The sequence below is a fragment of the Chelonoidis abingdonii genome, chromosome 4 (genome assembly GCF_003597395.2).
Source record: "Chelonoidis abingdonii isolate Lonesome George chromosome 4, CheloAbing_2.0, whole genome shotgun sequence".
Classification (NCBI taxonomy): domain Eukaryota; kingdom Metazoa; phylum Chordata; order Testudines; family Testudinidae; genus Chelonoidis; species Chelonoidis abingdonii.
The window spans coordinates 150,168,746-150,192,740 of record NC_133772.1 but is presented as its reverse complement, the minus strand read 5'-3'; positions in this window follow the sequence as shown (position 1 = coordinate 150,192,740).

The following is a 23,995-nucleotide window of genomic DNA, read 5'->3' as shown; positions in this document are numbered from 1 at the left end:
CATGGCACTTTGCAAAGCAGATTCCTGCCACTCTCCCTAGCTCTGCGACTCCTGGTGCTCCTTCCTTGTGACCTGGCCCTCTGGCTTAGGCAATCTTCCACTTAACTGTACAGCTGGTGCCATTCCCCCAGTGGCTGGCAGGGGAACCCTGACCCACCCTCTGCCCCAGAGACCTTCTAGTCAGCAGCCAAGGTCTGTTCCCTCCTCACCCTTGGTGCCTTCCCTGAGCCTTTTCCATTCTTTCTATCTCTCCCCACTTCTCTGGGTTTGTCAGCCTCACAACTCCCTCCTCCCAGGGAGTAACTGTGGGCTACTTCCCTGCAGCCCCCTCTGCTATCAGCCTCCTGCCTTTATAAACCAGCCCAGCTCTTTCCTTTTCAGCTGGGCTCCCTCATTATTCAGTTAGGGGATTACTTAAGCCACCTGATTCCCTTCCGCTGGGGCCTGTGTGGTTAACTGGCTCCCTTCTTCGTCTACATCAACTCTTTCAGAGCAAATGTGGGGTGAACACCCCATCACATGGCATCGTAATCTTTATGGGCCAGGCTTTTCTCTGCAACCATAAGGGCTAGAAACTTGCTTCTTAAATAACGAATGCTGATATTTTCTCATGATCATATGAATCCAGGAGCCAAGGCTTTAAGAAGACCACCAAATATTGCAATGTTCGTGATACAATCCCAACAGTTGGCAACACTGAATGATTCAGATGATCTTCTTCCTTCGTTAGGGCAGCTTGGAAATGGCTTGCTATTTCTACAGTACTTGAACAAAATGCTGGGAGGAGCTGGAAACCATCTGATTTAACAATGTCCCTTCAATAGTTATAGGCCCCATGTTTTACAAAAATCTAATGCTGTGTTCCTGGGTGCTTCACAAATGGTGTAAAAGTGCCATGAGATTTTTTTGAACTGTTTTCATCTGAAATAACTTCAGGTGGTAGCAGCAACTGTGGAAAATTCTTTAAACATTATTTTAAACCGGTCTGTATCCCTTTAAGCATCTATGCTAGTGACTCAGCTCTCCTCCCATTGATGTCAGTGGCAAAACTCCCTCTGACTCCACCGAGAGCCTTGTTAGCTCTAATCGCAGAACTGTGTAGTATTAGGCATATCAAAACACCTGGCAATTCTCTATTTCTGCCTGTTTTTAAACTCCAGCCCTTTGTATATGGGCTGCTACATTCCTTGCTGTAAAATGCGTCTAGCAAGCCCTACCTTATTCCGACTGCTTAGCGGCTGGGAAAATACCCTGGCTGTGACTCTACAGCATGGATCAATGTTTGTAGAAATAATGACAAAAGGGAAAGTTTTCAAAAGAAACCAAGTAATTTGCTAACCTAAAGTCCATTTTCAAAAGTGTCCTAGACACACAAAAGCCCAAGTTTCACTGACTCTCAGTGAGACTTGGGATCCTAGTGCATAAGTCACTTTCACTTTAAAAAATGGGACATAAGCCCCTAAATCACTTAGACTTGGGTAATATTTTCAAAGGTGCTTATATGACTAGGGCTCTATGTCCCATTTTTCAAAAGTGCCTCAGGCACTAGGATTTCAAGTCTCGTTGCAAGTCAGTGAGACTTAGGCTTCCAAGTCGCTTTTGAAAATGGGACATAGACTCCCCAGGTAGACACTTTTGAAAATGTTACCCACAGACTGTCAAGAAAGAGGAAAACAAGTAAACACAAAGAGTAAAAAATAAAAGTTGTGAAACCTGATTTGGTGGCAGGATTTTCTTCTGGTACACAGCATGGTTGGTTGTGTTCATAACCTCCTGGAGACACAGCTCTTGCATTTTTAGTTCTGCAGACAGAAGTCTTCTCACGGACCCATTCTTTGCCTTTCACATATCACCATCCTTCCCCATCCTCTCCCCTCCCCCACCTTTAAGATATCCACCTTCTTAACTCTAACTTTTCATGCTCATGTGGACCACTCGAAAAGTCTGTTGTGGTCCATGGACCACAGCTTGAGAACCATTGGCTTAAAGGATCTGGTGGTAGTTTACTGCCTTCAAAGCAGCCCTTCCACTGAAGAGTTTTGGATCCCTTCCTCCCTCCCTCTTTCTGCAACTGGTCACATAACTCTTGACTCCTGCTCTGAAAAAGCCTACTACTAGGTCCCCTGTCTCTACTTCTCAGCCTGAATAGGAAGACAGACAGTTCTCACTGTTTCAATTGCTAAATAAAATGCTTTTCAATGCAATTTACTTAAAAAGCCTCAATTATACATTCAAACCAAAGATCAATCACCACCTTCGTGTGACAAATCAGCATTTGCTTACATTGACTGCAATTACAAAATAATGAAACTGTACAAGACATCTCACTTGCTGCAAATGTCTTTTAGATGACAACATTTCCCCTTGCCATTGCAGTAGGGGGAATAGGTTTTATGGATAGTCCCTAACGTTGCAATTGGGTCTAAAATCAGAAGTCTCTGTCTCAGACACAAAATTCACTCCACTAACGAATTCTGCGAGTCTTTTTTTAAAAAATCGGATCTGTTTCAAGTGTTGTTTAGAGAGTCATTTCTTCACAGGTGCTTTTTTATTGGCGGGATCTGCCTGACCCCTGATCTTCGACACTCAGCAGCTGGACAAGGAGTAATGCAAAACAGATGAATTTTGCCTGCTTTATGCTGCTCTTGGGTCCACTCCCTGCCACGAGGGGAGAGTGGGCTAGTGCCCTCATAAAAAATAGTACTAAGATGCTTCAACCACCCACTCTGCTGTTGTTTGCCTCCCCACCAGCTTTTTTTCTTTAATAGTCTAAAATATGGTTCCTTCTCCCCTGCTCCTTCTTGCCCATGTGCTTCATGTGGATGAAGCAGTGGGCACTAGGAGTAGCTTTCAATGCTGTGTGTGTGTGTGTGTGTGTGTGTGTGTGTTCTCATCAAAACAGGGTGGAGAGACACATCATTTAATGGTCTATGCACAGGGACTGCTGAGCTCTCCTTAGATTCCCCCTGCGGCCTTGGGCCAGTTGCGGAACTTCTAGGTCTCAGGCTTCTCTGGGTACGTCTACACTATGGGATAATTTTGAATTAACTTAAATCGGTATTATAAAACAGATATTATAATTTCGATAGCACGCGTCCACACTAGGCACAATAATTCGGTGGCGTGCGTCCATGGTCCGAGGCTAGCGTCGATTTCTGGAGCGTTGCACTGTGGGTAGCTATTCTGTAGCTATCCCATAGTTCCCGCAGTCTCCCTGCCCCTTGGAATTCTGGGTTGAGAGCCCAGTGCCTGATGGGACAAAAATCATTGTCGCGGGTGGTTCTGAGGTACAGTCCGTCACCCTGCCTCCGGGAAAGGCGAGCCGACATCTTTCGTGCCTTTTTTCTGGGTGAACTGTACACCGCTAGTTAGCACAGCAGCATGGGACCCTAGCAATCAGCTCAATACTGCATCCCGTGGCGTTAGTCGAACACTCGGCTTCTCGTGACAGTGCCTCTGATGAGAACCATGACATGCAAAGGCGCGAGCGGCGAGGAGGCGCGCTACGGCAGCGCGGCCGAATGAGGTGATGAGGACATGGACACTGATTTCCCAAACAGCGGGCCCCTACGTTTGGAGCTCCTGCTGGTCAATGGGCAGGTTCTACCATTGAACACCGATTTTTGGGCCGGGAACAGCACAGACTGGTGGGACGCAGTAGTTTGCAGGTGTGGGAAATTCGCAGTCTGGCCGAAACTTTTCGCGATGCGTGAAGAGCACTCTTGACACTTTGTGACTTGCTTTCCCTGCTGCTCTAACGCCTATACCAGATGAGAGCAGCCCCAAGTGCGCAGAAGCGCCATGTGGCAGTGCCTGCTGGACGCTGCAGCGCGACAGCTAGTGGATCAGTCGGAATCAATTGGAGTGGGAAATCACTGTGGGGGCTGCTGTTGATGCCGTAGCAAACACAATCATTAGGCTGCCACTACGAAAGTGTGCACTCTGCGAAACGTGCAAGTCATAGTGGATGGCTTTGCTTTGCTGCACGGGATTCCCTATGTGGGGGGGCGATAGATGGAACGGCCTTATCTCTTGGCCCAGACGCCGGGCATCCCATATGTAAACCACAAGGGGTACATTTCGTGGTGCTGCAAGCTACTGGTGGACACAAGGACGTCACCAAATCCACGGTGGGATGGTCAGCCAAGGGTCTCAGACGCTTGCGTCTTCAAAAGCACAACTTTTTAAACGGCTGAGCAAGAGGAATTACTCACCAGCACCAGAACAATCAACACTCGAGGGTGTTGAATGCTCCTAGTGTTAGCCTGGGTACCCGTCCTACCCCTTGTGCTGGTCATGAGCTCATACACAGGCAGCTGGACCAGTAGTCAGAGCTGTCAACACAGCGGAGCAAGTGCAGGATGGTGGTAGATGTGCTTGGCGTTAAGGCTCGCTGGCGCACATTATTGCTGCGTCAGACCTAGCCAACGCAGTTCCCCTGTTGTCTATTTGCTGCGTACTGTGTGCTCCACAATCTCTGTGAGAGTGGGCAGACCTTTATGGCCAGGATGGGAGGCTGAAGCAATCCCCTGGCCTGCGAGTACGCCAGCACGGAGACAACCGCATGCGATAGAAGAGCCACCCCACGAATGGTGTCATCATAGAGAGCTTTGAACCACGTAGTTTTAATCATCGAGGCAGCTGTTACGGCTGTGACTGGCTGTGTTGTGTTTCTTCCAGTTCATACCTCCTCCGTGACTCTTCCCTAGTAGACCTCCCTTCATTACAGCCTTGCTTATGTAAAAGTCACTCCGTTTAAAAATATCATGTATTTATTACCAGTCATTCCTGTAGCTTGCTTAGAATAAGTCAGTATCGTGTTTAAAGTCATGTATTTCATTATTTAAAGTATTATAAATAGGCCGAGATTTCACAAGGTCTCCGGGTGGGTTGGGTAGGAGGGAAAAAAGGCCGTTCAGGCCATTTCCAGTGTAATGACAGCCTTTTGGTTGGCCTGGTCCGGGGGTGGGTGGGCGGGGATGCCGCCGCTTCCCCCGCGCATTTTACCCTCTGGGTGGGGAGGTATGGACCCTGGGAGGCTGCGGGTGTTCCCGGGGCTCAGCAGCCGCCCCTCTGTGCCCCGGGCTGCTCTTCCTGCAGTCCCCCGCGTGGCGGCTACCCGTATTGATCATGCCCGCCCCTCCCGCATTGCCTCGCGCCCGCTGCTCTTCCTGCTCCCTCTGCTCTTCCTGCGGCCCCCTTCCCTCGGCGTCCCTCCTCTCTCCCCTTCGTCCTCCTCTCTCCGTTGGTCCTCTGTCCTCCCGTTCCTCGCCTCTGCTCCTGTGTCCTTTGCTCCCGTCCTTCCCCTCCCTCTCTGCGCTCTTTCCTGCCCAACACACCCCACCACACAACACCCCACACACCCCCACCCACCCCTCCCCACCGAACCCATACCACTACCCACCACACCCCACAAAAACCAAAACAAGCCACCCCGCAACCACGTCCAAACGCAGAAAGCCCACGCCCAACCAACAACAACCCAACACCACCAACGCCAACACACCCACCACACCAACAACAACCCCCTCGCATCCAAAACAACGCCAGCCACAGAGATCCACCGGCGGGACAAAACGGCAAAAGAAGACCAACTCCCGCAACAGCTTGTGTTCCTTTCATTTCTCGAGCACATTTTTCATCTCGCGTACCTCTTGTCCATACCGCCTATCTGCGCTGCGCCGGCTCGCGCACGCCGTACGGGAGGGTTGACAGTGACGTCTGCACTACGGGAGGGAAAAGGCGAGGTTAGATTTAAAAAGATACTTTTTACGACAATGGTCTATATCTCTTTACACAGTAAACAATTCCGCTTACTAGATGTGATACCTCAAACTGGTCTGCCTTTATTAATCTTATATTCGCCAAGGTGCCTGCAGCGCTCTGCGTTGTAAACAGATCCCACCCAGGCTGCCGGGGTCTCAGGCAGTCCGTTAAGCTGCGGTAATGGGTAAAGTTTTCTTGTCGGCTCTTGCAGCCTTTCATTTCCACAGTTCCCTAGCTTCCGATAGTTTGTTAGCTTTCGCTCGTATACGTGCGAGCGGACGCCTAACCCCCCCTTTCCAGCGCAGTACAAGCCAATTCATCGGATTGCGTCTACCCCGTCTCCCACCACCAGATGGGCCCTCCAACAACGAGAGTTCCTGGAAAAAACGTGCTCCACTGCTATATCAACCCCCTTCCCTCCCACCACGACACGACTGCGTGAGACTAGGTGTGCGAAGATTCCTGCTGGACAAACGCCAAGCGCCTTACTTCCTCCCCTCCCCCGCTTGGCCTACAGCTCGCATAGGCGATTTCTTCTTACAGCAGCAGTGCCCAAGATCGCAATGGCGCTCTCTCATGTGCGCCCTATTAAAGCTTCTCTGGGAACTTTACAACAGAAAACGCAACCGTTCCCTCATGAGACGATAATCCCTATAGTGAGAAGAATAACAGAGAGAAATAACGAAACGGTGTTTCGCATTCGTCTGCCGCAACTCATCTAGGCACCTCAGACGCGCTATGCTTTCGCTCATGCCAGTGGCTATACAACGATTACGTATTCCCTCGTTCTGACATAGGCAAGGCGTGGTCCACGTAGTGCCCTCCTCCATTGGTGAGACGGACCAAGAGCTGCACTGCCCGAACCTCCTGCAAAGGCTTTGCGAGTACCCCAGGAGCGTTCCATGCAGATGTCGCCTGGATGATTTCCGGTCATCCCCAACATTTTAAACCGTTTCCAGTACTTTACTGGCTGCGAATGCATCGCACAAGCCCTCATTGGGAAATCAATCATTAAAAACGTTGCTTGTTAAACCATGTTGATATTTACAAAGGTCACTCAGCAGAGGTCGCTTCCATGCTCACTGTCGGGGCTTAGTGGCTTGGGTGGGCTGGACCGGTATTCCGTCTGGCGTCGACAAAAAGCTCCTGGCTTTGGGCTACGGAGTGCTGTGTGTCACTGCAAGTTGCCTCCTGCTGTCCTCCTGCCTCCTCATCTTACCCCTCCGCTGAATCCTCACATGGTTGGATGTTATAACCCCACTCGGAATCCACGGACAAGGGGGGTAGTGATGGCGCAGCCCCTAAAAATTTGCTGCAGGCTCCGCGTTCGAAGCGACATGTTTTTGGCCTGACCCTGATCTTCCGTTTGCTGCTTTGGTTTTCTGTATGACTGTGCCTAGCCCTTCCCTTTCACTACTACGCTGCCACTGAGTCCCTGGTGTGTCCTTTCCAGCATAGCATTTGAATTTTTCGGACATATTTTTCATTTGTCTTTTGAAAGCAAGTTCTGTTAGCACTGAATGCCTCTTCCCCTTTATGCGTACGATCCAGTAGCTTCCGTGTGTCAGGCTGGACGCTCTTTTTCGATTCTAGGAGATGGCATGGTACCTGTGCTGATGAGCTTTGCTGTGGTCACCTGTGCTATGAGAGCTCCACGGCGGGCCCAAACAGGAATAGATCTACAAAAGTCGGCGGGGGCTTTTTCCTGTTCTCCTGGCCGTGCCTCCGGTCAGATTGCTGTCCAGAGCGGTCACAGTGGTGCACTGTGGGATACCACCCGGAGGCCAATACCGTCGATTTCCGTCCACACTAACCATAATTCGATATATTAATATCGATTTTAGCGCTACTCCTCTCGTCGGGGAGGAGTACAGAAATTGATATAAAGAGCTCTTTATATCGATATAAAGGGCCTCGTAGTATGGACGGGTACCGTGTTAAATCGATTTAATGCTGTTAAAACCTATTTAAACACATAGTGTAGACCAGGCCTCTCTCTGTGACAATGCTCGGCTGCCTCCTGGGGGTGCTGTGAGACGGGGATTCTCGAGGTGCTTGGAAAGCGTTATGTAAGTGCTGACCGTGCTTGGGACACAAATGAAGATAGCCCCCAATAGACCCTCTGCTGCCTGCATAACCTGCTGCTGGTTCCCCCTTTCCTGCATGAGGCCTCTTCCCCTTTGGTCTCCGCTCCCATAAATGCTTCCTCAGGTTGTTCCCAGCCCGAGAGAGAGGAAAGATAGGAGGGAGGTGGGTTGTGTTGAGGTGGCAGGGAGGAGCCATTCAGGGCTGGGCTGGCTGGCTCCTCCCCAAAATTGGACTCCTTCCCTGGTAGAATCATAGAAGATTAGGGTTGGAAGAGACCTCAGGAGGTCATCTAGTCCAACTCCCACCTCAGCGCTCTCCAGGGAACTGGCCAGTCCTCAGTATTCATCCAGCTGCTAAGGCTTGACCAGTGCAGAAGGGGGAAGGCTGAAGCTCTGAGCTGGACCTTCCTCTGCAGTAACTGTTCTGAGGAGATGCACACTGAAGAGCGTTGTTGTATCACAGTGCAAAGTGGACCCCTCAGTTGCTGTGGCCAGGTATGGCATTGGCTGGGCCTCCAGACCATATGTGCTGCTGTGCCCAGCAGTGATGGAAGTACCCCATGATGGAGTCTGTGTGTGTTGGAAATGGCTTCAGGTCAAACCTTTAACATTCCTATTTTTAACGCAGATGCTGCAGATTGCCCAGTGAGTTTGGGCTGAGAGCAGGGTATTGAGGGAATGGTCACTGATCATCCCACATAATGTGCATGTATGGAGACATTACAAGCTGTTTATTAGTGGTGTCCTACCTATAAGAGAGCATGAGCTGTAGAGGATCCGACAGATGTTTGAGGGGCTATAACGAGGAAGCGGGGGGCATGGATCAGCGTTCACGTCTCACTCCCCATCAGTACCCTGCCCAGGCTGGGGAAGCTAATGATCCAACCAGCAGACCAAATTTGATGATGATTCCTGGTCACGTGCCACCTGAGGTACATTGTGCGTATGCTAAGAAGACAAGGAAGGCATTTGCCTGCACATCTGGTAAGAGTATCTTGCTAGCTGGATGATAATTTTGGCAGTTCTTCAGTTCACATATTGGAGCGAGAAAGCCTCAAGCCTGTGTATTTGCTCTCAGGTTCCCTGGGATGGTATCTGTGAGCTGAAGGGCTGTAGTTGTTCCAAACATCTGTGCTCTTGTTCTGGTGGCAGCAAAAGCTGCTCCATCGTGGGTCACTGGAACAACCCTTGAGATGATATAATCAGATTCTGGAGAGCCGGGGTACCTTGGCTCAGAAAGCGCAACACCACGGTCTGGTCCATGGAATGGTTTCACTTCTCAAACATCTTGGGAGAGGCGAATCTGCCTCCAGTGAAAAGTAGGAAGCCCTCCTTTCCCCACAGCATAGCCAAGTGTGCCACTGATGTCTGTTGAACAGAGTGGGTCAGGAAAAGGGGAGTATTGTTCATGTGAAATTTTAAAAGGAATTAAAAGTTTCCATTTTGTTCAATGCTTTCTGTGAATTTTCTTGCGTTTTTCCAATGAAAAATTTGCTCAACTAAATTTTAACTGTCTCCCCTTCTCTCCAAATTTAGAGAAATTTCATTTCATTGTGAAGGGATGTAGGTATAGCTACGTCCCTACGTATTTTTGTATCCCACCAAAATGAAATCAGAGAGAGGTTGGTCTGTCTGTCTCATGTGCAACCACAACTATAAGTGTCACCTCCATATATAATACTGTGTGTACACATAAGAACAGCCGTACCGGGTCAGATCCAAAGGTCCTTCTAGCCCAGTATCTTGTCTACTGACAGTGGCCAATGCCAGGTGCCCCAGAGGGAGTTAACCGAACAGGCAATGATCAAGTGATCTCTCTCCATCCTCTGACAAACAGAGGCTAGGGACACCTTTCTTTACCAATCCTGGCTAATAGCCTTTTATGGACTTCACCACCATGAATTTATCCAGTTCTCTTAAACGCTGTTATAGTCCCAACCTTACAACCTCCTAGGTGAAGGAGTTCACAAGTTTGACTGTGTGCTGTGGTGAAGAGAACTTCCTTTTATTTGTTTAAACCTGCTGCCTATTAATTTCATTTGGCGACCCCTAGTTCTTGTATTATGGAATAGTAATACTAACTTTTCCTTATCCACTTTCTCCATCACTCATGATTTTATCTACCTCTATCATATCCCCCCTTAGTCTCCTCTTTTTGCAAGCTGAAGAGGCTTAGCCTCTTTAATCTTTCCTCAAATGGACTCTCAAGCCCCTAATCTTTTAGTTGCCCTTTCCTGAACCTTTTCTAGTGCTAGAATATCTTTTTTGAGGTGAGGAGATCACATCTGTACACAGTATCGCAGATGTGGGCGTACCATGATTTTATAAGGGCAATAATATATTCTCAGTCTTATTCTCTATCCCCCTTTTAATGATTCCTAACATCTTGTTTGCTTTTTTGACTGCCTCTGCGCACTGTGTGGACATCTTCAGAGAACTAGCCACGATGACGCCAAGATCTTTTTCCTGATTCGTTGTAGCTAAATTAGCCCTCATCACATTGTATGTATAGTTGGGGTTATTTTTTCCAATGTGCATCACTTTACATTTATCCACATTAAATTTCATTCACACACACACACACACTCTTTTAATGCTTTGCACTTTGCAGGGTCCATCACAACAAGTTGTAAGTGACTTGCTCAAGGTCACGCAATAAGTCAGTGTCAGAATCTGGAATAGAAACCTTATCTCCTGGTGTGCATTCCTGTTCTAACCAGTCAGCCACACTGCCTCTCCCACTGGATTATATTTGTAATTTATAATTTACTGCTTCAAGGGGGTGAGTTGACTCACCATGGGATACCACTTACTCTGTTGTGGGCCACAGAATCATTCATAACCTTTTTTTCATTTCTTGGCACAGTTACGTGAGCATAGCCAGTGCCTGTCCATAAGACCACGAGCGCCCCTCTTTGTTTGGTCATCTAAGTACTATCTAACACAGTCTTACCATCTGCTTGTGCATAAGGGACTCAAGTGCTGTTCCTTTTACTGTAGCAAGAGTGAAATGCAGCTTTCCTTGATGCGGTTACTTGGTCTCTGTCAGATCTATTATTAAAGACACTTCTGCAGCTGAACTCATTCAGCAACTAGTGCTCGCGTGTCTTCTTTAGTCCCTGTTGCATTTAAAATAGAACCTTTTAATTTGAATTAATTCTTAATTCAGCTCTGTGTCCCTTCATGCCCTCCCCCATACAAGTCTATTGTCCACACACTTCGCAATGAAACACGGTTGGAGGATTCTTTGATCTGTTTAAATGGAGAAGTGTGCGGGTGAAAGTGGTCTAGTTTTGGCGGCTGCTGCTGCAGAATTTTACTGCCTCTTTGTGACCAGAATGTGTAATAATAAGAAGAGGTCATGGGTCTCTGGGTATGCCCTGTACTTACCAAATGGATTTAACACATGAAACCATCAGGGGAATAGCTCACTACTGCATTGGTTCCAGGGCTTGCTTAGGGGATACTATATTTTCAGCTGGCTGTGCAGTTTTGTGCTTGGAATTCCCCATGCAACAGGAGGCCGGTGGGGCCAGATTTAGTGAAGTGAAAAAAAAAATCAGGATTTTCTTCCTTTTTTTTGAAGGAATACTTCTCGGGCCTGATCTGCCCCCACTGCCATAAACACAAAAGTCCTCAATGGGGCAGAGCTGGGCCTTTTGCTCTATGGCCAGTGAGTGGGGAGGATGGATTGAGTGGAGCAGGAGAGTGGGCGTGGGAGTCTGGGGTCGGTATCTAACTGAAAAATGCGCTCAGTGCTTCAGAAGAGCATGTTGGAAATAAAATGAAATCAGCAATGGCAGAAGGTCTGCTCCTGTACAAACCAGCGCCCAGACTCTGGAGTTCCAGGACACTGCAACAGGAGCAAAATGCCTTTTCTGCTCAGATCGCTACTCCTTTAAACTCTTCTATATCGTTAGAAGATCAGGGAGTTTGTCATAAATTAAATCTGGAAATGCTGCCCGTTCTCGCCTTCCTCTGCATCTTGGGACCAACATCTAATTGTCACCATATTGCTTTATAAAAACCCATTCTGTCCTTGTTTCCCGTCATTATTTATGTGCTGCTTAATAGACAAATAACATGGCAAGGGGCCTGATTCTGATCTAACTCGTTCACTGCAATGGAGTTACTCCCAATTTACAGCTTTGCAACCATACTCCCCCTGGAACCCAAAGCCTTTGGTTTCCCTTAAGCTACCCGGCAGGTCGTGTAAATGTACACTTAGATGAGCGAAGAGTCGGGCCCAATGACCCTGTTCCATGACTCTTACCATCCAAATCCCCCACCCTTGACATCTCTCACGACCGTGACCTGATCCTCCCTCTGGGACAGTATGCGGCTCTTTCTGTGGCTAGTCAGCACTGCTCCTTGTGCCAGTCAGGGTGAGTCACTCTAACAATGTGAGATGCGCTGTCTTCCCTCAGCTTTGAGCCTGTTACCCTGACAGAGCTCTCAGCCGCTGCAGGCCTGGGAACCCTGGGGAACTTTGGTCAGGACCTCAGCTTGGATTTTCCATGTGGCAGGCTTGCAACTGGGTATCCTTTTCCACTGGGTGCAAGCCCTGTGCAGTATTCAAAGACAGTTCCATTGTGTGAAAGCAAAACCCCGGGGAAGATGACATGAGCAGGGAGAGCCCTGCTGATCTGCTGGGTAAGTGCCAGCCATGCAGGTTGCAGCTGTCTGGGGGCGTCTTTATGCCTCAGTTTTTCCAAGCCTTTAAATGTTCTGAAGAGCAATGGCCAACATCCTGCAGTTCTTCTCCCCATTCACAGCCTTACAGCATGTGCTTTCCCCCTGAATGTACCCTGAGGAGCACCCCAGTCTCTAGAAGGCAATCATAGACCTAACTGGAGTGATTAATACCCATTCTGCCCAGGGGTTCATGCAGCTACATAGCAGAGTTGAGATTTTCATGTAAAGCGAGGCTCAAATCCCACTCCAAAACGTCTGTTAGTCTATAAGGTGCCACAGGATTCTCTGCTGCTTTTTCAAATCCCACCGTTTCACCCTCTGCTCATTGAATTTCATCTCCAGATTTCATCCAGAGAGCCAGATCCTCAGCTGATGTAAATTAGTGTAACTGATTTCAGTGCAGGTACCCTGATTTACATCAGGGTTTGAGGGACCCTGGCCCAATGATCTTTCAGAGGACACTTGAGTTGTCATTCAAAAACAAATTCCCTGAGAGTCACTTTTTGTGCCTCTATAGCTAGAGAACCACAGTCCCCATCAGCTCCAGACCTCTCTACCTCACATAAACTCAGCTCCAGATGCCCGGTCTGCCTCCTTGAATCCCCAGCTGCCTTCTGGCTGTCATGGACTGTGGGGAAGCAGGGTTGTGCCTAGAGGTGCTGGGACCGAGAGAGGTTTCTGCAGGAAGGTCACAGTATAAGAAGTGGGACTGCTGAAGAGGAACAATGCTCTGTACTTCCCAGGGGTCAGCTGAGTACAGCGTCAGTGTTTTCTGATAAAACTATAGGGAGTTCATCTGACAGCTGGTCATCTCAGCTCTCATGTCTCCAGTCAGAGGGAGACAGTGGAGTAAAGTTTTTACTGGGGTGTCAAGGTGTGGGATGAGAAGCTGACCTGTAGAAGAAGAGCTGCACTTTGATTCTCCTGCCTATGGTTCATTACAGCTGCACTCTGACTAAGCACAAGTGTCATTGGAGCACTGTTCCCTTCCAGCCCAGCTTCTCAAGTCAGCAAGCAGTTGGGTGGTAGGAAGGGAATATTTAGGGCGGGACCAGAGCTGTGTAGGGAAGGTGAGGGTGAGAAGAAACAGGATTGGATAGAAGATACACCCAGATGACTCTCCTAGGGTTCTAGCATAGAACCACATCCAGCCATACTGAGAAGTAAAATCCTAACACCAATCTCCTGCTTCCTTATGTACAAATAAGCACACCTTTTAATTTGCCACTACAGGTTTGCCCCTATGGAACATATCTTACAGTAGCTAAGGTCAGATGATGCATCTGTCTGCCATTACAAAGAGCTGAGTGAGTGCTTTTTGAGTGGCCCCGTGCTGGAAGAGCAGGTGCCTGTTTTGTGGAGCTGCAGTGAGTGATATTTGGCTGCTATGAGGTTGTTTAAATGAAGTGGGCTTTGGCTGGTGTCAGTAGGGTGACCAGATATCCCGATTTTATAGGGACAGTCCCGCTATATGGGGCTTTGTGTTAGCTGGGCTCCTATTAACCCTCACCTCCTGTCCTGATTTTTCAGCTATGAGTTGCGGTGTATTGAGGATCGTTGGCTGACCGAATACATTTTAGGGATTGCACTGATAGGAAATGCACTCAGTGGCAATGTTCACTTCAAGGCCTGGTCTACATCTGCAGTTGTAACCCCTTAGCTAAAGGAGTGATTTTATACTGAGTTAGCTAAACTGGTGCACCTTTCTGTACGGACAGTCTTATATAGGTTTAGCTTGTATTGGTAAATGTACAGCCAGCAGCTAAATTGATGGAATCAAACGGAAGAACATTTACACCAACAAGTTGCACTGGTTTAACCAATCCAGTTTAAGTTAAGATGGTGCACCTTCTGTGTCTGGACAAGCCCTAGTTAACTCAACTTTTTTCCATTTCCAAAGTGTGGCGCAAACGCGAATGAATGATTCCACCACGCTGAGAAGATGAAAAGTCCTCTGTAGCTGCTAAATATTAGTGTTCAGAAGGGAAATGGATCAAGCTGCTTTGTGGAGTTTAAATGGCTCTGATAGCCTAGGCATGGTTTTGTGTATGAATCTGCTAAAAATTGTCTTCGGCTGAGGAGCTTATTTTTCCATTCAAGATGAACAGCACAGTGGAAAAAATACAGCTTTTGTGCTGCTGAATCCGAACAGCCATCTGTGTTTAAAAGCTCAACCTCTATAAATGCAGGCAGTCAAATCTGGTTAATCCATGCTTGGGTTATCTGCATGTCCTGGCATCTGAGATATGCACACGGTTATGCCAGCCTTGTAGCATGGGGTGTATGGGTCTGTCCTAGACTGGTTTAATTTTAGCTGCTGTGGATACAGACAAAACAGGAATGTGCAGACTGATCTGGATGAAATTTGACCGCAAACATCATTTGCAGGCTGCCTTCAAATGTCCTTTTGACTATGGAATGCCTGCCAAACGATATTATGTTTTACACCAAACTATAGTTTGGTCGCTAAAGATGTTGAATGAAAGATTTGAAACTCCAATCATGTTTCAAAAAAGAATGAGTCACTAAAGCTGTCCAAGAGAAACTAATGAATGTCATTTATTGTGCTTCGCAGCTCAGCTAAAATCTAGCCTCTTTCTTCTATTGGGCTCATCACTAGTGAGAGGCTGGCTCACTAAATGGAAATGTCAGTTTTGAAGAATCCGCCTGGTAGCTTTGAAATTTCTTTGGGTTTTTTTTATTATTATTTGTTTCATTGTCCTAGTTCAAAAGTTTTATCTTCTAGGTTATTTAAAAAAAAAAGATTTGGTGGATGCAGCTAGCATTTAAAAAAGGGGCCAAATGCTCGTGTTTATAGTCTGTTTAGAAGACTGGGCTCAGTGGATGAGATGCTGATCTTGGTTATTCCCATGATGTAGCACTTGGATAGAGGTACTCCTGATTTACCCTGCTGTAAGTGAGATCAGAATCAGACCTGGTGTTTTTAATTTCTGTTTGTATTGCTTTGCTTAGCTGTGAAAATGGAAATCTGACTTGAAACTCCTTATGATTAGAGGCTCTGAAAAATATGTAGAAATGAGCTGCTGCTTTTAATTCCATGTCTGAAAGGGAATCTGTCACTGTCTTATCACTTCTGTCACCCAGCAGAGAAGCAGTGTTGCACTGTGGCTCTTTCCGCACCCTGGCAATTAACATACATTGTAATTATTACCTAATGTATGAGTAGTATGGTGTGCTGGAGTTCTCCAGTCCGTCATACAGTGCTCCTCGTAAGCTCACACTGTACATGAGCAAAGCTGCAGTATAGATTTCTGGAGACTAATATGTTTTGTTTTAAATGGGTTCATATTAAGCACCTAGAGCCCCTAATCAAGAGCAGGGGTTGTTCACAGGTCTACAGAGATACCATCCCTGCCCTCAAGAGCTTACAGTCTACCTAGACAAAGCAGGCAAAGGGTGGGAGAGGACACAAAGGGGAAGCAACTTGCTCCAGGTCACGCTATGCCAGGGGTGGGAGTAGAACTGATGCTTTTTGAGTTATAGGCAGTGGCCCTATTCCCCAAGCCACGTTGTCTCTAAACTACAGTAACTCCCAGCTCACTCCAGAGCTTGGATTTTCAGACACGACCAAAGCATGTAGAGGAGTGGGAGAATACCACGTATCTAGGATGGCTTTATACATTAGCATGTTTTTGGTGAAATAATACAAACTCTGTGTACAGTTTCAAAAAGTAAATAGACTGGGTTTATCTCACACAACGGTCCACTGAGAATGCATTTGTTTGACAGCTAGATCCCAGCCTGCCCTTGTTAAATCAGTCCCCAGAAGATCTTCGCTCCAGGCTTTTTTGGCAGTCCCATATGAGAGCAGGGATTCAGAGTGCACTGATGATATAGTCTTCTTTCTTCAAGCCTTTATTTATCCTCCAAACCAGATGGTTTTTCATTCCTTATTTTTTTCAAAGGACCCTAAAGCCGCCCCCGACCTGTAAAAAAAACAGCAGAGATGGAAAATGCCTTAATGGAGGTCTGTATGGAAAAACCCTTGCTTTGCCTTCAGGCATTGGTCCATGTGGATTCCACTTCTGGGGCACATGCACCACATGTATGCAGATCATGAGTCAAAACATCTTGAGGAACCCCAGTCACTAAGATGAGTACCCATTCTTTGCTTTCCAGAAGGGGCCAACCCTGCAAAGTGCTAAGCTCACCCTTGCAAGGGGCTGAGTGCCCTCAATGCCAACTGAAGCCAAGGGCAGCCATTGAGTGGGCTGAATTCACATAATAAACGTATTCATTTTTTGAAAATCGCTCTTAATGTGTTGTTAATTATTTACAAGCCTTAATACTTAAGGCAACAAGTCCCCGAGGCTAAAAGGGCATTAAAATTCCATTTGCTGCTCACCAGGCCTGACTAATAAAATAACGTCCGACAAACACGTCAATTAGCCGCCTATTCGCTACTGCTTTAGCTAAGCTAATGATGGCTGGAATGAAGAATTTGAAGCCGGAGCTGTTCCTCCAGCCTGCTCCATGGGTGCCAGGCATAAAAGGTTAGTCATGTGTACCAAATGCAGTGTAAGCTTCTCCATTATTCATGTGTGTCAAACAGACAAGGAGCGTTTCAATGCCTGCAGTCACTCTATGGTAATTTGTATTATATAAGCAGATATAATCTGGTCATTAATACACATAATTCCCGAGTGAGCTGACAGTAATGAATCTGGAGTGTATTATTCCACTGCCTTGCTTCCTTGCTAAATAAGGGCCAGTGTTAATAAGTACCAATATCCTGTAGCCAGTGGCACCCAGGAGAATTGCAGGGTTCATGGTGAAATTAAGGTACTTAGCTTTGTTCTTTGCCTTTTGCCCTAAAGTTTGGGACATGATGAAAAACCACCCAATTTGGACTCTCATTCCTTCAGGCCAGATTTTTCTTCTTGACTGTGAACTCTGGCTAAAAACCTCTAATGATGCATCAATCACTGGTTAGGACAGAAAGCTCCAGATTTCTCTCCAGGACTGATTGCCTGCTCTGCTGAGCGAGGTTGGGCTCATAAGCTTTTCCCTTTCCTCTCTTCTCTCCTCTTTTTTATGGTATCACAACCCTTCCCCTCCCCCTCCCCCCCCCGAAAGCCTGTGAGCGTTTGGCTGGGAACACGTGTGAATAATGCATGTTGTTTGTTAACCAGTTTGGAGTGTAATTTAGCTGCACAAAAACGGCAGGTCTGTGCTACTCCTTAGAGCCCTATATGATTTTCAAGGCTGTGGGAGTCCAAGCTACTAGGTGCTTGATGCCATCAAAATAGTAATTATGTAATCAGCAAAGGTATAGGAGGGTTTTGATTATTTATTTACATTACGGGAGTACCTAGAGGCCCAATCAGTACCAGGACCCCATTGTGCTGGAGGCTACCCCTCGTAGGACAGTCCCAAAGAGCTTACAGCATAATCAGAGAAGGCAGACAATGTGGGAGGGGAAATGGAGGCACAGAGCAAGCAATGATCTGTCCAGGGTTACTCAGCAACAGAGCTGAGTTCTCCTGATTCCTAGTCCAGTGCCCTATCCATTAGACCACACTGCCTCTTCGAGGTTGGTGGCACAGACAGCAGAGCACTGGAACCGAGATGGTGACTCTGTCACTGATTTCCGCTGCTGACTCATTACGTGGCCTTAAGCTCATCCGCCCTCAGCACTTGTGTCAATTTACCCAGCAGTACACTGAGTCTAAGACTAACTTACCTCCCTGGGCTAGCTGTGTAGGAAGCTCTCCGAGATCCCCAGGAGGAGGGTGCGCGCCTACAAGGGCAAAGTACTGGGGTTATTTTTTTATTGTTTCTAAGCAGGGTTTTCAATAAATGAAGAGGTAAAACAAAATGGACTGTCAACGTACTTGAGCATCTCAGGCTCTGAGCTGGAATGTTTGGTTCAGGGATGCTGTGAAGCTGTTAGAATGCCTGACTTTTTACAGCTCCATTGTGGAGGTTCTGAGCCCAGGATTCCCAGGGGTCTCTCTGAGAGGTGGCTTTCTCGCACATTTACCCGTCTCCCGATGTATGTGATGCAGGCTGCAAAAGTTAAATTGTACATCCAGCAACACCAGCATGGGCTCCTAACCAGGTTTAATCTCCTAGAATCCAGTAGGCGAGCTCCACTGCTCTTTCTGATGAGTTTGATGATTATATATATAGATCCTTGCTGTACTGGTTCGTTAATTCTGGAGCTCCAGGTTGCTAATTTCATTTGTAGCGGTGCCAGTGCATCCTTTAACACGCATAACAGGTCTCATGCTGTCAGGATAAGAACATAAGAACGGCCAGACTGGGTCAGACCAAAGGTCCATCTAGCCCAGTATCCTGTCTACCGACAGTGGTCAGTACCAGCTGCCCCAGAGGGAATGAACAGAACAGGTAATCATCAAGTGATCCATCCCCTGTCGCCTATTCCCAGCTTCTGGCAAACAGAGGCTAGGGACACTGTCCCTGCCTATCGAGGCTAATAGCCATTGATGGACCTATCCTCCATGAAAATTGTCATCGATAATATTCTGAGGCTGTTTTAGTACTGGCAGCTTGAGACCCTCAGCATATGTCACTCAGATTGACGTCCCCCAGGATCACTCAGTTTTTCCTCCTTACACATTACAGATAAGTGTTCTGACTATGCAAGTAATCCCTTTGGAATCAATGTCAAAGTTAAGTGCATGCTTAGGTGCTTTGATGAACTGGGGCCTCTAAAAACAAGGAGTGGCCAACTAGCCATCAGTTTTGCATAATTCGTTTCCCTTTAGCATTTACTGCATCACGCTATTAGATCACCCTTCCCCCCTGTTTAAACTGAGCGAGTAGAAATGAGCCACCCTTGGGGCTGTGGTTTGAAATAAGTCCAATTAATTTCCATGTCTTTAGTGTTAATAAATGCATTAGACGTGATGGCTTGCTACATACTGGCTTATTCTCTCATGGAAAAAACTCGTCTCAGAGTTTTCCTTTTAATTAAAATGGGGATTTTGCTGCTTTTTAGATATGTTCCTCCAGGAAACCACCCACTGAGTTGCAGCATCTCAGTCCCAGTGGGTGGTGGTACTGTTAAAAAAAAAATGTTTATAACAATTAGTGTCATAACAAATTCATATTTATCCTGCTAATTTAAGGGCCACGAAAAACTCATTTGTTCTCAGAAGAGGCAGATAAATAAACAGAGCAATAGCCAAACACACAGATGCACTTCTTGCAAATCTCCATAGTAATTACTATTTACAGTCAATTCCCTTGTTGATTACGCCTGTACAAAGGATGCTGCAAACAGTCTACACAGGATTCATGGCCAGATTCATTAGCAGAATCAAGTACCCCTGCAATGTACAATTCTTATGCTGGTTGCTTAAAACTAGATAAAAAGAAAAAGAGGAAACCAACTGTGGAGCATAATTTTGTACCAGCATCTTCTAGAAAGTACTATAATGATTGCAGCTATGCCTAGCAGAGCCAGCTGAGGGTGGGATTTCTTTGTACCAGGAGCTGCATATGCACATAGAGAGGGTCCTTGTTCTGAAGAGTTTACAGTCTCTGGGGTCAACAGAAGGATTATTACTGGCATTATATAGATGGGAAATTGAGTAACAGAGAGATTAAGGCCAAAATCCTCAAAGATATTGAGATGTCTCACTCCAGTTGAACTCAATGAGTCAGGTGCTCAAATACCTTGGGATCTGGGCCTAAGTGACTTCCCCTGCCCTATGCAGCGACTGTGGGAGAGCCAGGAACTCAGTCTAGAGCTCCTGAGTCCCAGTCTAGTGCTTTAGCACCTTCCTCATTTAGTAGCCATTGATAACGAGCACGTGTGTTGTGAGAGACAGCAGTCAAGACAGTCTTTACCCCTATCATCTAGTACCGAGGGTTCAATTCAGCACTGCTATGTTCGTAGATTTCTCCAAAGAAATAAGCTCCTGTTTCCTCAGGACACATTGTAACATTGCACTGGCAGGGCGCAATTCAATGGGATGGTGTTTTAGGCCGTGACCTGTTGTGATATCTATGTCAAAACATCATTGCATCATGACACAATTCACAGGGCCAGAAAACCATTCTGGGAGCCAAGAGTGTCCCGCAGATGCTAGGATTGCAAATATTGAGACAGGTGCCAACCCTGCTACCACTGGGTGTGATCGAACACAGCTGAATGTGGTGGTTCTGTGGCTGCTCTGTGAAAACTGCGGTGGTGTGTGTTAGCTCTAAAGGAAGAGTTCATGGATTTTCAGTTTTGTCTCCTCTTTCCTTGGCTGGGAAGAATCTGTGTGAAGCTGTTGAAGCAAGCAGTATGAAGACACGTGGTCTTATAGGTCACTCTCTAGATCAGGGGTAGGCAACCTATGGCAAACGTGCCGAAGGCAGCGCGTGAGCTGATTTTCAGGGGCACTCACGCTGCCTGTGTCCTCACCACCACTCTGGGGGGCTCTGCGTTTCAATTTAATTTTAAATGAAGCTTCTTAAACATTTTAAAAACCTTATATATTTTACATACAACAATAATTTCATTATATATTTATAGACTTATAGAAAGAGACCTTCTAAAAATGTTAAAATGTATTACCGGCACACGAAACCTTAAATGAGAATGAATAAATGAAAACTCAGCACACCACTCCTGAAAGGTTGCCGATCCCTGCTCTAGACAGACCCAGAAGATCTGAGCTTAATTACTAGTTCTTCTACATTTTTCTTGTGTCACCTTGGGAAATTACTTGGGACGCTCCCACCTCGCAGCATCCCAGAGCCTGAGCCCGAACATCTACACTGCAATTAAATAGCCCATAGCCCAAGCCCTGTGAGCCTAAGTCAGCTGGCAGGGGCCAACTGTGGGTTTTTAATTGAAGAGTAGACATACCCTCAGTGTCTCTGTGCCTCAGTTTTCCAGCTGTAATAAGAAGATATAATATTTCCTTTCTCCCATCCATTTATTTTGTGAGGGTGTCCAGAGCTTGTGATGGGAGTTTCTTTGTTTACAATAGTGCAATTGTGAATAAATAAAAGCAGGTTGACATTCCTGGAAGCTGTGTGGATGGAGATTGTCCTGCAGGGGCTGCCCATGGAGGACAAGGGGTACGTCTCTCCTACACAGCTACAGTAGTTTTCTGGCTTTCAGTCTGTGCACAGGCTGACTTTTTCCTGAACAAGCTGCCCAGCTTTAGGCCCTTGTAAGGAAATGGCTTGTTTCTCTGAGAGGCTACGAGTGCTTAAAGATTGGCACATCGCTGCAGCGTGAGCTTGATTTCATGGAGCTCCTCCTGCTGATGTGGCCAGAGGCAAGTACCTGTTGGCTCACCTGCCCTTCTGTTCCTCAAAGCAAATGCCTCCTTACAGATGCTGTCGCAATTGGTTTGGGATGTTTCTGTCTCCTGCCCCCTGATGATTCTGGTAGCAATTTCATACTGAAGCCCTGCCATGCTGCTCTTCCTGGCAAGCCCATTGTGTGGCTATTTGTAATCTGCATTTGATTTTCAGTCAGGTTAATTTGGGTTTCCTCTAAGCTGTTGTTTCTCTGTCAATAACTTCTATGCTAATGCACTTGCGTCCTGCTGCCATAGTCTTAGATGATGGAGTACCATTTCCTCAGACTCTCAGACATTTGTCAGCCTGCTTATTTCAGGTTTCTTGTTCTTCTGGAATGAGTCCAGCCTTTTATTTCATGACTTCATTTTTCCTCCAGCAAGTCTCCTGATGAGGCTTTGCCAAAACTAGTACTAGAAAAGAGGGCTCAACTCCAGGTGCTTCAATGGAATTGGTTTCTTTTGGGACAGAAGTGCAGGGCTTACATTTGACCAGGTGTCCAAGTGCTTTCTCTCTCTCTTTTTTTTTTTTTTAAAGACAGCTAGCTTGTTCTCCAGAATCTCAGCTTTCATTAGAGAAAGTCTCAAACCCTTGCAGCTGTGCAGAAAACAGTTAAAATGTGAAATGAGCACAAACCAATGCATTAATGTCTGCCTGAGTTTGCAGAGAACCTGAAACAATAGCTCTGAAAGGTGTGACCTCCTTCATCTCAATCAACAAGCTCCCTCTACCCTCAGACCAGTGGGGGCCAGCCAGCTTTCTCATTGGCTCTGTGGCCTCTTTGTCTCCTGGTGGCTGTCTGCAGACTAATTACACCTTCAGTTCACATTTTCACGATTATTAGCCTATAGATTTGCAAACATATAGGGCTATTAATGAGAGCTGAAGTTCTGGTGTCATCACATGGCTCAACTGGGATCCTGGACACATGCTTATGATGGAGTTGAACACCAATGGGGGCAACGAAGCTTGAGGAGCCCAGAAGACCCTGCATGATCATACTTTGAACATCTGCAAAATATGTTGTGAGCCGTTTCTCCTTCTAGCATCTCAGGAGCCTGGGTGGGGTCCACCAATGTGACCCTGGGACAGACACGTGGTTTCTCAGCTACCCATTTTCTTATGGCCTATTTAACGATTATGTGTATGGATTAGGGAGAGGCTGAAGCTACAACATTCAGCTCCGGGTCCAGATTTTGAATGCCGCAATATTGGGGGCGTGTTTGGATCTGATGTTTTGACTCACTGGCGAATGGGCTATTTGCAAAACTGGGCTGTAGGTTCAGCTTCCAACTCCCACCCCAGTCCAAGCAGAAAAGAAGTTCAGGAGATTGAGAACTTCATTGTTTTGGTTCTGGCCCATCTAATATGGATTAAACACATGCTTAAATGCTTTGCTGAAGGGGGAGGGGCTTGTTTAATCAGGGCCTTTGGCTTTCTAAGTCGATTCCAATACATTAGTCTCTCAACAGCTGGTGCAGATCATGCAGCGCTGGCTGGATGTGCTCATGGCAAGACACTGCTTTAACACAGCTGGCTGCTACATTCTGCATCATTTCTAACTTGTGAGTGAGGTGTTTTAAAAAACCCAAAACAAAAAGGACAAAAAAGGATGGCCCAATACTGCTGAGTTTCTGACTCAAATGGATACCATTCCCTGACCATTCCACTCCCATTCCGAGAGCGGGGAGCCTGCTCTTCTCAACCCAACCTCACTGATGCTCCAAATGCCCTCTCTGGTTTACGCCTGTGCTTAGAGCGGAGAAGAGAGCTGCGTAATTCTGTGCCACTTCCATGTTTGCTGGGGCAAGCTTATTAATGGGACACGTGAGTGAATGATTCATGGGATAGAATCATAGAAATGCAGGACTAGAAGGGACCTCGAGAAGCCATTTAGTGCAGTCACCCCACACTGAGGCAGGACCAAGTAAATGTAGACTTTCCCTGACAGGTGTTTGTCCAACCTGTGCTTAAAAACCTCCAAGGACAGGAATTCCACAACCTCCCCAGGTAACCCCAAGCCCGCACAATTCCCTGAGAGACGTGGCATCCCACGATACACTGTGGCTGCCCTACAATGCAAAGCAACAATTTCCCATAAAGGGGTGTGTGCCTCATGGTGGCACCGAGGACACTGGGTTGCCTACCCACAGTGC